Here is a 13,773-nt window from a genome sequence, read left to right as displayed (position 1 = left end):
CACATTGATAATGGCATCTCAGAAAATAAATACAGAACTAATCCAAGTAACTTTTGAATGGCCTGTGTCTTCAGCCATATATACCTTCAATGGAATATAATCTAAAGATAAAAAGAAACAAACAGAAAATTTAGACTTCATTTAGGGAATTTTTTATCGTTAGTGTCGTGAAAGCAGAAATTCTAAATGACTTTATGTGTACAGTAGAATTAAGCAAATGAATAACTATGTAAATATTGGGAAACAGAGTTTTTTTCTGTGGGAGAAGAGTTTATGTATATGGACTGAGGTAAAGAAAGGGAGATCCTGGTGATGAATTGCACCAAGGCTTTGTTGTTTAACCAGCATTTTCTAATTGTGAAGTGACAGTCATCCTAGATTTGTTCATACTATATATTAGTCTGTTTTCACACTGCTATAAAGAACTACTTAAGACTGGGTAATTTATAAACTAAAGAGGTTTAATAACTCACAGTTCCACATGGCTGGGGAGGCCTTGGGAAACTTATAATTGTGGTGGAAAGCAAAGTGGAAGCAAGGCATGTCTTACATGCTGGTGGGCAGAAGAGGGAAATATCACACTTCTAAACCATCAGTTCCCCTGAGAACTCACTCACTCTCATGAGAACAGCATGGGGGAAAATGGCCCTATAATTCAATCACATCATACCAGGTCCCTCCCTCAACACATGGGGATTACAATTTGAGATGAGATTTGGGTGGGGACACAGAGCCAAACCACATCCTTCTGCCCCTGGGCCCTCCCAAAATTCATGTTCTTTTCACATTTCAAAACCAGTCATGTCTTCCCAACAGTCTTCCAAAGTCTCAGCTCATTTCATCATTAACTCAAAAGTTCAAGTACAAACTCTCATCTAAGATAAGGCAAGTCCCTTCTGCCTATAATCCTGTGAAATAAAAAGCAAACTAGTTACTTCCAAGATTAAATGGGGGTACAAGCATTAGGCAAATACTGCCATTCCAAATGGAAGAATTGGCCAAACAGGCTTCATGCAAATCCCAAACCCAGAAGGGCAGTCATTCAATCTTAAAGCTTAAAAGTAATTTTCTTTGACTCCATGTCTCACAACCAGGGCACCCTGATGCAAGAGATGGGTTTGCATGGCCTTGGGCAACATCACTGCTGTGGCTCTGCAGGGTATAGCTCCTGTGAACTGCTTTTGGGGGCTGGCGTTTAGTGCCTCCAGATTTTCCAGGTACAAGGTGCAAGGTGTCAGTGGGTCTGCCATTCTGGGATCTGAAGGATGGTGGTCCTCTCCTCACAGCTCTATTAGGCAGTGCCCCAGTGGGGACTCTGTGTGGGGCTCCAACCCCACATTCCATCTCTGTATTGCCCTAGTTGAGGTTCTCCACGAGGACTTCACCCTGCAACAGACTTCTGCCTGGACATCCAGGCATTTCCATACATCTTCTGAAATACAGGCTGAGACTCCCAAAGCCCAACTCTTGTCTTCTGTGCACCCACAGGCCCAACATCACATGGAAGCCACAAGTGGTAGGGGCCTGCACCCTCTGAAGCAATGGCCCAAGCTCTACCTTGGCTGCTTTTAGCCATGGATGGAAATGGAGCAGCTGGGACACAGGGCACCATGTCCTGAGGCTGCATAAAGCAGTGGGGCCCTGAGCTGGCCAATGAAAACATTTTTCCCTTGAAGTTCTCCAATCCTGTGATAGTAGGATCTGCCCTGATGCTCTCTGAAATGCCCTGGAGACATGTTCCCATTATCTTGGCTATTAACATACATCTCCTCATTATTTATGCAAATTTCTGCAGCTGGGGGTTTGAATTTCTCCCCAGAAAATTGGATTTTCTTCACGACTGCATGGTCAGGCTGTACATTTTCCAAACTTTTTGGTTATGCTTCCTTTTTAAACATAAGTTCCAATTTCAGATTGTCTCTTTGTGAATGCATATGACTGTACACTTATAGAAAGAGCCAGGTCACCTCTTGAATGCTTTACTGATTAGAAATTTCTTCTGCCAGATACCCTAAATCATAAATCTAAAGTTCACAGTTTCACAGATCTCTGGCAGGGGCAAAATGACTTCAGTTTCTTTGCTAAAGCATCACAAGAGTAACCTTTGCTCCAGTTCCCAAGAAGTTCCTCATCTTCATCTGAGACCACCTCAACCTGGAGTTCATTGTCCATATCACTATTAGTATTTTTGTCAAAATCATTAAACAACTTTCTAGGAAGTTCCAAAGTTTCCCACATCTTCCTGTCTTTTTCTGAGCCCTCCAAACAACTTTAACCTCTGCCCATTTCCCAGTTCCAAAGTCACTTCCACATTTGCAGTTTACTTTATAGCAGTGCCCCACTCTGCTAGTACCAATTTGCTGTGTTAGTCCGTTTTCACCCTGCTATAAACAACTACCTGAGACTGGGTAATTTATAAACAAAAGAAGTTTAATTGACTCACAGTTCCTTATGGCTGTGGAGACTCCAGGTAACTTAAAATCATGGCACAAGGTGAAGGGGAAGCAAGATACATCATATATGGCAGCAGACGAGAGACAGAGAAAGAGAGAGACGAAGTGCCACAGTTTGAAACTATCAGATCTCATGAGAACTCACTGACTATCATGAGAACAGCATGGGGAAACCACCCCCTAAATCCAATCACCTCCCACCAAGTCCCTCCCTTGACATGTGGGATTACAATTTGAAATGGTATTTGGGTCAGACACAGAGCCAAGCCATAGCATTCTAGGTAGAATAAGTTTCTCAAAAAGATGATGTTGAAAACCTTGTTGTCAAATTTGAAAAAAAGAAAGTCCTAATGGGGCAGAAATGAAGAGGGAAGCAGCACAGCAAGTGGGAGTTGATACCTTGGGCATCACAATGATTTGGTACCTAGACAAAGCTCCTAGGGCTGCTTACTGGGAGGTTATTATTCAAGAAGGACATGAGAGAAAATACTTGATTGTGCACAAGGGAGGGAGCTTAAAATAAGATCCTTGCCTAATGCTGGGTGCCTCAAAGTGCTGTCCTGCTCACCAGATAAGAAGATTAGACGAACTGTATACTGGCACTGGAAAATGGTTGGGATGGCTGCCACCAAAACATCCTTGGATGAATGGAGGGAAAAGCCAACTGCCAGAGCTACTAAACTCTAGGTGTGAGTTGCTGTGTATAAAATTAACATGCTATAAACGAAAAGCCCAGTGATACCTCACGGCTCTGAAAGGGGGCAAAACAGCCCCTAGAAGAGACATATTGCCTCTCCATAAACAAATCAACTAACAAACAAATAAATACACCTTATACAGTTTGTATATGTCGGCCAAACCTCATGTTGATATGTAATCTCTGGGGCCTGGAGGGAGGTGATTTGAACATGGAAGTGGATTTCTCATGAATGGTTTCACACCATCCCTCTTGGTTATCTCCTTATAATAGTAAGTGACTCATGAGATCTGGCTGTTTGAAAGTGCGTGGTGCCGCCCTCTCTCTCCCCTGCTTTCACCACATCAAATTTCTGCTTCTGCTTCACCTTCCACCATGAGTGAAAGTTTCCGCAGGTTTTCCCAGAAGCAAATGCTGCCATGTTTCCTGTACGATCTGCAGTACCATGAGCCAATTAAACGTATTTTTATATAAATTGCCCAGTTTCAGATATTTTCTCATAGAAGTGCAAGAATGGCCTGACACCGAAAATTGGTACTGAGGAGTAAGGCGTTAACGGAAAGATACCTGAAGAAGTAGACTAGAAGATGAAAGAATGTTTGGAACTTCTTAGAGACTGGTTGACTGTTGTTGTTACTAAAATGCTGACAGTGATATGGACAGTGCAGTCCAGGCTGACAGTGTTTCAGATAGAAATGAGGAACTTTTGGGGAACTAAGGCAAAGGTCACCTATGGTGTGCCTTAGCAAAGAGACTGGCTGCATTCTGTTCATTCCCTAGGGATCTGTGGAAGTTAGAGCCAAACAGTTTTGATTTAGTTCAGCGATGAGAGAAAGAAAGAGATGAGAGAAAATCATGTGGGAGTAAAGAAATGACCTAAAGTTCTTATATTTAAAAGGGAAGTAGAGTGTAAAAGTTTGGAGAATTTGCAGGCTTACAATGTGGCAGAGAAAGGAAAAACTTTTATGGGAGAGAAATTCAAGCAGACTGTGGAGCAACCACTTGCTAGAGAAATTTGCATAACTCAAAGGGAGTCCAGTGCTGATAGCCAAGGCAATGGGAAGAAGGCCTCAAAGGCATTTTAGAGATCTTCATGGCAGCCTCTTCCATCATAGGCCCAGAGGCCGAGGAATGAAGAACGGTTTTATGAGTCAGGCCCAAGTCCTCACTCCCCCGTGCAGCCTCCAGAAGTGGCTGTCCACATCCCAGCCAATTTGGCTCCAGCCTCATCTCAGAGGGCCCCAGATACAGCTTGGGCTGCTGCTTCAGAGGGTGCAAGCCATAAGTTTTGGCAGCTTCTCTGTGGTGTTACGCCTTAGGTGCATGGAGCGCAAAAGTGAAGAATGCTTAGCAGCCCCTGCCTAGATTTCAGAGGATGTGTGAGAAAGCCCAAATACCCCATACGGAAGCCTGGTACAGGTGTGGAATCATCACACTGAACCTCTGCTAGGGCAGTGGCAAGGGGAAATGTGGGGTTGGAGCCCCCGTGCGTAGTCCCTACTGGGGTACTGCCTCATGGAGCTGTGGGAAGGAGGCCATCATTCTCCAGACCCTATAAGGGTAGATTCACTGACAGCTTGTACCCTGTGTCTGGAAAAGCCACAGACACTCAACAACTTGTGAGAGCAGCTTCAGGAACTGAAACTTGCAAGGCCAGAGGGATGGAGCTGCCCAAGGCCTTGGGAGCCCAGCAGTGTGCCCAGTATATGGACATGAAGTCGAAGGAGATTATTTTGGAACTTTAAGTTTACTGACTGTCTTGCTTGGTGTTGAACTTGCATGGGGCCTGTAGACCCCTTTTGGCCAATTTCTCCACTTTTAAAATTTTAATTTGATTTAATTTAGTGTTTTAGGCAGAGCATAACTACGTCATTCAGGCTGGAGTGCAGTGACACCATCTTGGTAAACTGAAACCTCCGCTTCCCATATTCAAGCAATTCTGCTTCAGACTCCTGAGTAGTTGGGATTACAGGTGCCCATCACCTCACCCAGCTAATTTTATTTTTATTTTTTAATAAAGAGATTTTATCATGTTGGCCAGGCTGGTCTCAAACTCCTGACCTCGAGTGATCCTCCCACCACCCAAAGTGCTGGGATTAAAGGTGTGAGCCACACCTGGCCCAATTTCTCCCTTTTGGAATGGGAATATTTACACAATGCCTGTAGCCCATTGTATATTGGCAGTAAATTACTTTTTAAAAAATTATTTTACATGCTTATAGGTGGAAGAAAGTCATTTCCAGATGGAATTTTGGATTCAGGACTTGGAAATTTTGAGTTAATGCTGGAATGAGTTAAGAACTTGGGGAAGACTATTGATAAGGGATTATTGTATTTTGAAATGTGAGAAGGACATGAGAATGAATGGCTGATGTGGTTTGGCTGTGTCCCCTCCCAAATCTCACCCTGAATTGTAATCCCCATAATCCCCATGTGTTGTGGGAGAGACCCGGTGGGAGGTAATTGAATCATGGGGGCAGTTTCCCTCATGCTGTTCTCATGATAGTGAGTGAGTTCTCTAGAGATATGATGGTTTTATAAATATCTGGCATTTCTCCTATTGGTACTCATTCTCTTTCCTGCTGTCCTGGGAAGAGGTGCCTTCCACTATGATTGTAAGCTTCCAGAGGCCTCCCCAGCCATACAGAACTGTGAGCCAATTAAACCCTTTTTCTTTATAAATTACCCAGTATTGGGTATTTTCTTGTAGCAATGTAAGAATGAATTGATACAATGGCTTTACACAAAATTCATCTTCCATTAAAAATTAACTCCAACCAAAAAGTTACAGAAAAAGCAGATTAACTTGAAAGAGAATCATCTGTCAAATAAGAATTGGAAATGATAGGTAACATTGAAAGAAACCCTAAAATAGCACTAAAGTGGATAAAATGATTAAAGAGGAGGGGGGATATTTCATTTATAACAATTGCTAAGTAAGACTCTACTCCTTCAAAATTAATATATCAAAATAGTCATTTTATCTTGTTCACATTTTTGAGAGTTGGAAATTTCAAAATAGTTCATGGTGGACAATGTTTATCTCTGATTCACTCTGGAGGCTGGAGCAGGAGGGTCCGCTCCCATCACAGCCCTGTACTGACGTGTCTGGTTCATTGGGACTGTCTGACTTCTCTGTTTCTCTCCATGGTACATGATGTCTTACCTTCCAGGCCTTTCAAAGGCAGGTGCTATATCCTGTGACATGACATCTGGCTTTCAAGAGGGGGTTTCCCAAGAGTGAGCTTTCTAAGAGGCTGTCTTTGGAAAATACAGACTGCCACAGCAGATAAGACAGAATATTCCCCACAGGAGAGTAGAAAGCTTATAAAGTGTGTGTATGCAAGTACATAAGGAGTTGGAAATGCAGAACTGGAAAGTGTTAAAGAAAAATAGACAAGAGAGGAGCAGTGTTGCCTTCTGTCAACTGGGAATATCAGAAGGAAAAATTGTAAAAATTTTAGAAGATATAAAACCCTGGTTTTCTTCAGATATGAAAAAATTCTTGATTCTATCAAAGGAATGCTTTGAATATTGAGCAAGATAAAAAATTCAAACCTAGGCACATTGTGGTAAAACTGCAAAATATCAAAGACAAAGAGAGACATGAAAAATTCAATAGGTACAAAATTAGCAGGGCATGGTGGTGCATGCCTGTAATCCCAGCTGCTTGGGAGGCTGAGGCAGGAGAATGGCTTGAATCTGGGAGGCAGAGGTTGCGGTGAGCCGAGATTGCGCCATTGCACTCCAGCCTGGGCAACAAGAGAGAAACTCCATCTCAAAAAAAAAAAAAAAAAAAAAAAAAAAAAAAAAAAAAAAAAAAAATTCACTAGGTAGAAAAGGCAGATAATGCACAAAGAAAGCTAATCATACCGTATGTTGTAGTTTTAAAAGGTAGAGAAACCAGTGGCTGCTGGAGTATCCAAAATAGGTTTCCTGGAAGAACTGGATGTAAACCAGTCTTTGAAGCCCGAGATTTGAATAGTAGTTAAAAACCAAAGTTCTTTCCTGGGCACACACATTCTACAAGTATATGATTTGAACATGGTAGAATATATTATTTTATTAAAGGTAATGATAATAGTTAATGATTATTCACTGTTTATAAGTACAGAATGATTTTTAGGGATTTTTCAAACATGATATCATCTAATCTCTAAAATAATGTTGGGAGATGCCTGTTGTTTTTGTCATTTTATAGACAAAATTTAATTGCCAGAGGTAACTGATAGTAAGTAGAATAATCAGCATCATACCCCAGATATGTTTCTGACTATATTCAAAGGTCTTAATGTCCACACGATACTCCTCTAAAGAGACCAAGAACTGCACCTATTCATAACACCTCTACCATACTTACTTTCCATGAGGTTAATAAGAGTTTACTGTAGATGAATACGCACGTGGGGAATGCAATTTCTTTCAAAAATACAACTGCGTTTGTAGAACAGCAAAATATTTTTATAATGGGGGTGGTAGTGGGTTTCACTTTTTTATCTTGTTTTTCGAATAACAGCAACCCTCAAAAAAATAAATCTCGGATGAAATTTTCTTTATGGAACAAAAAGCACTTGCCTTACTACATTAATGCTAGAGGAAGAAGATTGATGCTTTCTTGCCTTTTACTTTTATTCACTCTTCCTTCTATGCTGTTTAGAAAATAATGGATATAAAAAAATTGCTTTAACACTTCAGACAAACCCAAATTGTGGTCTTTGCAATCGGCCTTCAGCCCACCCTTCTTACCAATCATGCCCTTTCAGTGAAGACTGAAATTCTGCCATGTCCTTCAGATTAACAATGTATACACACTCTTATGTGCATTCTCATGGATTGGATTTCAAACTCTGACATAAGGGAAATGATTATCTTATTTGAAGTATGTTAACCGTATTAAAAAATATGTGACCCTACTTACAATAAAATCATGTAACAAAATTGTAACCAGGCTTTTTATGCCCCACAGGGGCTGGAAAAACATTCAGGTATAGTATTTTACCAAAATTGCCCTTAATTTTCTCATAGATGGTCATATGGTTCAAAATATTTATAGACTTTTTTCTCTTGATTGGCATGCAGGCCATACGAAATTGGGTCAGGAAAGAACATCAAAGTCTTTTAAAGCTTGTTTCCAACTATGCATTTTTCTTTTATACATTTTTATCTTTTTGGGGGTCTTAGATACATTCTGTCTCTACATTTACAGGCTGATTTACAGACACATTTGATCTGTGTCTGGGCTGGGGATACTCATTCCTGGCTCTATTCTGGAAAGGTTTGTGACAGACCCTTGCACTCTTCAGAAGGAAGAAACCATAAGAAAATCTAATAGTGATTTTCTGCAATACTAACCTTCTTGCAATACTGATTCTGTCTTCTAGCATTGCTTCATTCATTAGATTGTACTTCATCACTATTACAGCTTGCCTGTATATTATCCTTTGTCTTTTCCCCCAGCACATAGATAGAAATAAACAATTCTTAAATGAATGAGAATATTATAGCGTAGGATGTGAATTTTACCTTTATGTGTATGGTGGGTGGGGGAAAATGTAATCATAATTCTGGAGAGAACAGTAGGTGAGGAAGAAAAGACATAGATTCTGGTCCTAACTCTGACCCTCACTGGCTGGCTATGAGGTAGGGCAGCTGAGTCATTTGGGATTTTATGTTTCTCTTCCATGGAAGTGAAGTTAATAACAAAGTAGCCAGTATTATTGACCGCTTATTATGATAGTGCCAGGAACGTTTCAGACTTTTGTGTGCATAAACATATTTAATTGATATTATGTAAGGAATTAATAATATTGCCTCTTCAATTTGAGAAACCCTAGGTAGGGAGAGCTAAATAACTTCCCAAGTCACACAACCTTTAGAGAAGGATTGATCCTAGGGCAGCTAGCCTAGTGTCTAGCCTCATCCTCTAAGTTACAATTGCTTCCCTTGAAGTAGTAGTAGTGGGTGAAATAGCTTCATAATCTTTAAATTCCTTCCAGTTCTAACATGACCGACACAATTCTTAATTTCCTCCATTGTTGGTAAGTAAAATACTTAGGTAGAAAGTGGAATCTGTAGAAGATAAAATGCTTAAAACATCAGGAAATCTGATGAAGGCAAATCTGAAATAGAGATCTTGTTGAGGTACGACATTTTTCAAAATAAAAGCCATTTAGAGGGGATACCTGGGTGGATCATGGTGGATGGGAGGCAGGACTAGATTTCAGCTCCAATTCGGTGGGACAGAGCAGCATACGGAGGCTGATGTCATGAATTTTTGCTCCGGAATGACTCTAGAATCGGGAAACCTGAGAGGACCCACAACCCCCCTGCAGGAAGTGGATTGCTCCTGCAAGACCCAGGAGATACCCGAAATGATGTGAGTGCCCACACTGTGGAAGTGGGAAAGAAAGAACATTTGCCCTCAAACATACACCCCCACTGGGGAAAATGAAGGTCTATGTTATGAGACAAGATTCAGACAGTACCTGGAGCTGAGTCAACTTACAGAGCTGAGCCAAATACAGGATTAGAAGAAGCAGCAGAAAAAGTCCTGTGAGATCCCTGGGTCCCTAGCAAGCTATTTCTGCCTGGTTTCACAGGGGTCCTTGGGGAGGGTGGCCAGAGGTACTGGGAGAAGGCCACAGGAAAAGGAAATCTCCAGCTGAACTTTATAACAATTTGAAATGATTGCATAGTCTCCTGGCCAACTTGAGGGAGGATGTGAATCTGCTGTGCAGACTCCACAGGCAAAAGAAGGAAAGCCATACTTGCATTCAAAAGTGGAAGGCAGGTAACCTGGGGCAAGTTCTCAGTCCTGATCACCCAATGTCTGGAAATAGACTCTGTGCTGATGGGGAGGCATGATGGGAGTGACACTGGCCCTTTGGGTTGTGTGGGAATTGGGTGGAGCCTGTGACTGCCAGCTTGCCCCTATTTCCCTAACACCCTGCATGACATAGTAGAGCTAGCCATAATACTCCTAGGAACATAACTCCATTGACTTGGGAACCTCACCTCCATACCCCACAGAAGTCACAGCAAGACCCACCCAAGGAGAGTCTGAGGTCAGACATGCCTAGCTCTGCCCCCAACCCATGGTCTTTTCCTGCTTTGGTACCTCCAGACAAAGGGCATATAATCTTGTGCATTCTAGGGCCCTACACATTGCCTGTTCTTCTCCATACTACTATAGCTGAAGCTCTCTGGAAAGTGCCACCTCCTGGCAGGAGGCCAATCAGCACAAAAGTCATGCATTAATCCATCAAAGCTAAAAACCCTCAAATAATTTATAATAGCTCTAGAAACTGGTATACCCCAGAGAAAAGATGAATAAATATTAACTTTGCCTGGCTTAATTTAGAAGAAAAGTAAATTATTCAAGTGAAAGCAACTTGAAAGTGCAGCCAGAACAAAACTAGCAATTGAAGTGCAATTTCTGTACTTAGGCTGCCTTGTATTTTATGGTTGAGGTACAAGATTAAAAAAATCACAGGTACAGAAGCTTGTTTCCTTAATCTAATAATTACTATTTTTAAGGAGTACAGTTAGCTGTAGAAAATGTTTTGCTTGCACCAATGTAACAATTCACTTTCCACTTATTCTTTGCCCACTCTTGGTTCAAACTCTTGGTGGAATGAACCATAGTAATAGTAAAAACAACAACCAACCAAGCAAGAAACAAGCAAATGAGAAAAGAAAATGCTGTGAAGGAAGTCATAGGAAGTGTAGTTATTTTATGTCAGAGATTTATGGACTTTGCAGTCAATATTTGAAGAAAATATTCATCTTGTAGCTTCTGTAAGCGTTTTACGAGTGTCTCATTATAAATAACTAGACTGAAGAGCATTTTTTTTACAAGTACAGAGATACTGTCTTGCAAGAAGGCTTGAAGGATGTGTTCAGTAGGTGGAGGACCGTGAGCAGCTGCTTTATATTCCTGCATTTTGAATTCTTATTACATGGCTTTCTGTTGTCATTGAGAAAAGAAGCTGAATCCAAGCTTAAATATATTTGTGTACTTTTTTTGATGGCAAGCAATATATGAATAGAAATGTATTGATGTATTAATCTTTTCTCCTAAATTCTCAGTAAGCTCTTTACTCTCTAACTACATATTTAAATGTTCAGTGCTCATATCCAGCTGGATAGTTTTACAAATTATCTTAGTACATAAGAAACATTCAGTAATATTCCTGAATAAATGAATATCTACAACTACCACTATTACGTGCTGACTTAGATGAGAAAATAAATACTGACTCCGTATTGACAAGAAATCTCATGAACAAACTCACAGTCTATGAGATTTAGCTCTCTAAATTTAAATTATATTTATGTGAATAATTATCTTCTGAAACTCTTAAAATTAGTTATTTCAATTCTTTCAGAAGAAAAATATCATTATCATTAAAATATATACTTAGAATACCCTCTGGCAAAATTTTAATTTATATTTTAGTTTATTTTTTATTTTTATTTTTATTTTTTTTTCTTTGAGATGGAGTTTCGCTCTTGTTACCCAGGCTGGAGTGCAATCGCACGATCTTGGCTCACCGCAACCTCCGCCTCCTGGGTTCAGGCAATTCTCCTGCCTCAGCCTCCTGAGTAGCTGGGATTACAGGCATGCGTCACCATGCCCAGCTAATTTTTTGTATTTTTAGTAGAGACGGGGTTTCACCATGTTGACCAGGATGGTCTCGATCTCTTGACCTCGTGATCCACCCGCCTCGGCCTCCCTAAGTGCTGGGATTACAGGCGTGAGCCACCGCACCCGGCCTATTTTAGTTTATTATATGAATCAAGGATAGCAGAATTCATTCCATTCTTTGGAATAAAAAAATAATAATAATGTAAGCACCATAAGACATGACGTGTTAGGGCACTACCAAGTAGAGTATTGCAATGCAGCTTGGATTCAAGAAGCCAAGCAGTCTGGAACCCAGTCCTGGCAAACATAATAACTGTGTGACTTTGGGGAAGCAAATTACACTCTCTAAACTTCATATTTTCGTCTGAAAAAATGGAATAGTAATATTATCTACTTCATAGGGTCATCGTAAATTTGTATGTCAAGTGCTTAGAATAGAAACTAGCAAATGATGTGCTGTTATCTATAACAGCAGCAGCAGCAGCAACAGCAATCATAACGTAATCGTTACTGTTTCAGCAAACTGCCTTACCAACAATGGGAATTTAGCATTAAATATATTGATTGGCTTAATAGGCACTTGTTTGTGGCAGATGTATCTACCTGACATAAATAACAGTGTATATAGCATTATTACAGTGTAATTATTACCCTACACATAAATTATGAAGAATGCATCTAAAAGTTTTCTTTACAATATCTTCCAAGGTTTTAATGAATGAAAGGTTTATTTTGTCATCTTGTAGTTTTGCACAGCCCTTTAAAGCACCTGACTCTTTTTGGATATTTTCCCCTCTATTAAGTTTCTCTTTAGTGCATTGCAGAATTTCTGAACTCTCAGTAGTGATGTTTCACTGACTCCCATTATGACTGAATTGCACAATGACAAATGGAGAATTTAGAAGTTCCAACTACTTGTCTTTCAATATTAATATTTTTTAAAAGATGAAATTTTCCTGCGAACTTGTAAAGTACTATTGAAGTAGGCTAAGTAATGATAAATGTAGATTTGGACAGAAATTGGAGAATGTGAATTTTAAGGTTGGTACTGTATAAATAATTCATATAGAACCATATGTTAAATTGTATTTATTCAAGTAGTAATGTAATTGTCAATTTGCAGTTTTTAAAAAAATTATTGGCGTTATTTCTTTCAAATGCATACTTCATTGATTCCAAAATGAAAGACTTTTACAAACTAAGAAACTAACTTCCAGTTGTGCATACTTAGAGAAATCTAAAGGATAAGTCTTCTCTGTCACATTAGTAAACAGATATATTTTAAGATTTTTTTCATAAAGCCAAATAAATATCAGTAGAGAACAATATTTGTGTTTAATGCAGAAATCACAGAATTATCAGATTTTTAACTCTCAAATTTCCTAAATTGTTTTCAAGGAAGATAGTATCCTGAATTCTTGAGGGAAGTAATATTTTCACTAAATGCTCTTGTAACAGTATCATGTTTTGTATCAAAATTATTTTTATATCTCCTTCTGCCTCTAGACTATAAAAGTCTTAAGAATAAGGATACTGATTGATATGAGTTGCCTGTGTCCTCACCCAAATCTCATCTTGAATTGTAGCTCCCATAATTCCCACATGTTGTGGGAGGGACCTGGTGGGAGATAATCAAATTGTGGGCATAGGTTCCCCATACTGTTCTAGGTAGTGAATAAGTCTGACAAGATCTGATGGTTTTATATGGGGATTTCTCTTTGGCTTGGCTCTCATTCTTTCTTCTCTGCCATAGTGTAAGATGTGCCTTGACTGTGAGGCCCCCCCAGCCTTGTGGAGCTATGAGTCCATTAAACCTCTTTTTCATTTTTCTTTCTTTCTTTCTTTCTTTCTTTCTTTCTTTCTTTCTTTCTTTCTTTCTTTCTTTCTTTCTTTCTTTCTTTCTTTCTTTCTTTCTTTCTCTTTCTTTCTCTTTCTTTCTTTCTTTCTTTCTTTCTTTCTTTCTTTCTTTCTTTCCT

General features: G+C 39.7%; 1 long non-coding RNA gene across 1 annotated transcript in view; it reads left to right on the top strand.

Moving 5' to 3' along the window:
* The first annotated feature begins 4,594 nt into the window (after positions 1-4,594).
* Positions 4,595-13,773, top strand: part of LOC116552183 — an 11,982-nt gene continuing 2,803 nt past the window's right edge. The window contains exon 1 of the long non-coding RNA XR_004269266.1: positions 4,595-4,673. This is a non-coding gene — a long non-coding RNA (uncharacterized LOC116552183). The remainder of the gene's footprint in view (positions 4,674-13,773) is intronic.

This window comes from Sapajus apella, unplaced genomic scaffold (genome assembly GCF_009761245.1).
Source record: "Sapajus apella isolate SASKATOON/1434 unplaced genomic scaffold, GSC_monkey_1.0 scaffold11, whole genome shotgun sequence".
Taxonomy (NCBI): Eukaryota; Metazoa; Chordata; class Mammalia; order Primates; family Cebidae; genus Sapajus; species Sapajus apella.
Note: the sequence above shows the minus strand (reverse complement) of the source record. Positions and strands in the feature narration are given on the sequence as shown.